Source organism: Tupaia chinensis, unplaced genomic scaffold, assembly GCF_000334495.1.
Source record: "Tupaia chinensis unplaced genomic scaffold, TupChi_1.0 Scaffold000251_1, whole genome shotgun sequence".
NCBI lineage: Eukaryota > Metazoa > Chordata > Mammalia > Scandentia > Tupaiidae > Tupaia > Tupaia belangeri.
This window is the reverse complement of record NW_006159731.1, coordinates 4,713,821-4,717,632: the sequence shown is the minus strand read 5'-3', so window position 1 is coordinate 4,717,632 and position 3,812 is coordinate 4,713,821. Positions and strand designations below refer to the sequence as shown.

Sequence of the window (3,812 nt, the reverse complement as noted above, 5' to 3'; positions counted from 1 at the left end):
TTGTAAGAATCAGACCATCCTTTTCCACACGATTCTCAGAGTAGGTGTAATGACTTCCATTCATCATTTTGTCTTTAGCAAGTGGGTGTGTTGTAACTTTGCTTCCAAAGCCTATTTCATGAGCCAACAGGGTGGTAGGACCTGCACAGATGGCGGCTATGAGGCCCTTCTGCTTTTCCTGCTCCTTCAGGATCTCTTTCATGGCAGCAGACTCAGATAAATTCTGTGCACCCAGATTACCTCCTGGTAGAACCACCACGTCATATGGTCCCTCTCTTTTTGCGTCTTTGAGACTGGCATCAGGACAAATGACAACATCACGACTACCCTGCACTGGGTCTTTTCCAGCCAGGCCAACAACAGTGACCTTAATCCCAGCTCGCCTCACGATGTCTACAGGGATGACCGTCTCCATTTCCTCTGCTCCTTTAGCCAGGATGACCAAAGCTCTTTTTGAAGCCATTTTTATGTTATTTTTTTTTAAGACCCACCCCAGACTACATGGGTACGCACGCCAGCACGCACCTGAAAGTAATTATACAGTGACTTCTCTTAAATCACAATATAATTAAAATAGAATTCAACAGCAGGAACATACATAGAAAATATCAATATAAACAAAAAAGTGAAAATAGGGGACCAGCAGGCAGTGTGGTGGTTAAGGTGCATCCCGGATCTGGTGGCTTGCTTTCTCACTTTCTCTCTCTCTCTCTCTTCTCTCTCTCTCTCTCTCTCTCTCTCCCTCTGCCTCTCTCTGGTCAAATTAAAATAAATAAATGAATAATTCTTTAACATTTTTTAAAAAATGAAAATAAAAATTCAACATATTGAAAGCTTAAACAACACACTTCTATATAACACATGCATCAAAGAAGAAATCTCAAGAGAAATTTGTAAATATTTTGAACAAAATGAAAATGAAAATACCACTTATTAAAATTTGTGGGATGCAGGGTACCAGCAGTTGGCATAATGGCTATGTCGTTGGACTCCTGTGTAGTTGACCACGGTTCGCGTCCTGGACCTGGTGGCTTAAAACTCACACCGGGCGCGTGTGCGTGCGTGCCCAAGATCCCGAGAGGAGAATAGAGGAGAAGGGATTGTGGCGTGGCCATCCCCCCTGGGGGATGATTTCTTGCTTTCTGTCTCTCTGTCTCTCTCTGGTGAACACATGCGCGCTATAGCAAAAACCTCTCAAAAAAAAAATTTGTGGGATGCAGTGAAAATGCTTAGAGATAAAATTATAATGTTGAAGGAGTATATTTAAAAGAAAAAGGATGGTAAATCAATTATCTGAGCTTCCATCTTAGGAATGTAGACAAAGACTAAATTAAATTGAAAGTAAGCATAAGAAAGGAAATAATAAAAAAGCAGAAATCAATGAAATTAAAAACAATAAATCAACAGAGAAAAATTGATGAAACCAAGAGCAGGTTATTTGAAAAAAAATTAATAGAATCAATAAGCCTCAGTCAAGGATAACTAAGAAAAAAAGAGAGAAGGCACAATTTACTAATGTCAAAAATGAAAAAGGGACATAACTATAGATCCTAAACATATCAAAAGGATAATAAACAAATAATATGATTTACTTCTGTTCACAATTTGATAACCTAGGTGAAATTGATAAAATTCCTTGAAAACTTAATATGACAAAACTCATACAAAATGAAATAGGCAATAGGACTACATACATTTTAAAAATTGAATCAGTAATTTAAAACCTTCAAAAACAGAAAGCACTAAGCCCAGATAGGCTCACTGGCAAAATCTACCAAATATTTAAGAAAGAAATGATATCAATTATCTATAACCTCTTCCAAAAGATAAAAGCAGATGTAGTCTTCCTAACTTATTCTATAAGGCTAATGGTACCCTAATTTCAGAACAAAAAAAAAAAAATTACAGGAAAAGAAAATTAAAGCTGTATTTATTATAAACATAGATGCCAAATTCTTCAACAAAATATTATCAAATCAATACAACAATATATAAAAATTATAAACAGTGACTCAATGAGATTTATTTTAGGAATATAATAAGACTAGTTCAACATTCAAAAATCAATTAATGTAATTCACTATATTAGTAGGTTAAAAAAGAAAACTTACATAAGCAGATCAATAGATGCAGAAGAAAGAATGGAGGAAGAATGTGAAGAAATAACAACAAAGCTAAACCATAAAGTCAGAAGGGGTGACTGTACCACAAGATTCACAGATATCAATGTAGCAACACAATAAATATAAAAATATAAAGGAAATGACATTTCCAAAGGAACACAATATTAGATCCCCAATATCAGATCCCAAGAAAATGAAAATGCCTGAGAGAAATTCAAAATAATGATTCTAAGGAAATTCAGAGATACAAGAAAATGCAGATAGTTCAACAAAATTAAGAAAATGATCCACAACCAGAGTGGAAAATTGAACAGAGAGACAGAAATCACAAAAAAGAACCAGAAATAAATCCTCAAATTGAAGAACTTAATAAATGAAATGAAAAGAGAAATAGAGATCTTCAACAGGAAACTAGATAATGATCTCTGCCCTTAAAGGTAAGTGTTTTGAGATCAAGTCAGAGAAAAAAAGAAAACTAAAAAAAAAAAAAAAGGAGAAGAAGAAAGAAAGAATAAATGCAGAGCTAGTCCTGTAGCACTATGCAAAGGAAACTGGATCTCACATAGTTGACTGTGGTTCAAATCCCAGCCTCAGCAACTTGAAAAAAAAAGTTTACCAGGCATGTGGATCTGGACCTAAGATACTAATAAAATGGAAAAATGAAGGAAAAAGAATTATGGCATGATCAGGTTAAACTAGAGGTAGTGCTTTCTCTCTCTCTCTCTCTCTCTCTCTCTCACACACACACACACACACATTAATATGTCCTCTGACCAAAAAATAATAAATAAATGAAAACAGCTCACCAGACTTAGACTTATGGGATATAATCAAATGAATAAACATTTGCATTATGGGAGTTTCAGAAGGAGAAGAAACAAAGATAGGAACAGAAAACTTATTTTAAAATAATCACTAAAAACTTTCCAATTATGGAAAGAGATATAAACATTTAGGTACAAGAAGATCAAAGATTACCTAACAAATTCAACCTAAAGAAGTCTTGACTGAGACAATTAAGCTGTCAAAACTCAAAGAAAGAGAAATTTTAAAGCCAGTAAGAGAAAAGTGACATCACATAGAAGGGAATCTCCATCAGACTAATAGCATATTTCTCAGTATAAACTATGCAGGCCAGGAGGGGAAAAAAAAAAAAAAAGCCTGCAATCAAAAACATTATACCTATGTCCAGCAGGTGATGTGGTGATGAGAGTGCTGAACTCCAACATCATCAACTACAGTTCAAGTCCCAGATACAGAGGCTTGAAAATCACACCAGGTACATTTGCAGGTGTGCCCAGGATCCCAGAAGGAGAATGGAGAAGAAACTGTGGCATGGCCATCCACCCTGGGGTGGGGACGATTTTTCACTTTCCCTCTCACTATTGCTCTCTGTCTCTCTCAGGCAAGGGCACGTGCCCTATAGCAATAATAATAATAATGCACAATAAAATCTCCAACTACTGGGGGAGCTTTGTGGTTCCCTGAGTCACAGTTCAGTTTACTGAAATGTGGGCAAGGCTGCCCATGTGCTGTACCATTTTCTAGGTACAGGAGAGGCAGGGGATATGATATTGGTCCAATGTGTATACAGAGTTCTAGGGTTGGAAGCTGGCCACAAGACCTCCTTGCATTTCAGAGGATTTCCGTGCACGCCGCTGCCTCATCAGGCACCGAGCACGCACCCTG

The 3,812-nt window shown here is 36.6% G+C and overlaps 1 pseudogene; it reads right to left on the bottom strand.

The window, feature by feature from the left end:
* Position 1: 1 nt before the first annotated feature.
* On the bottom strand, positions 2 to 519 carry LOC102489745 (protein/nucleic acid deglycase DJ-1 pseudogene; annotated as a pseudogene).
* Between the last annotated feature and the right edge of the window lie 3,293 nt (positions 520 to 3,812).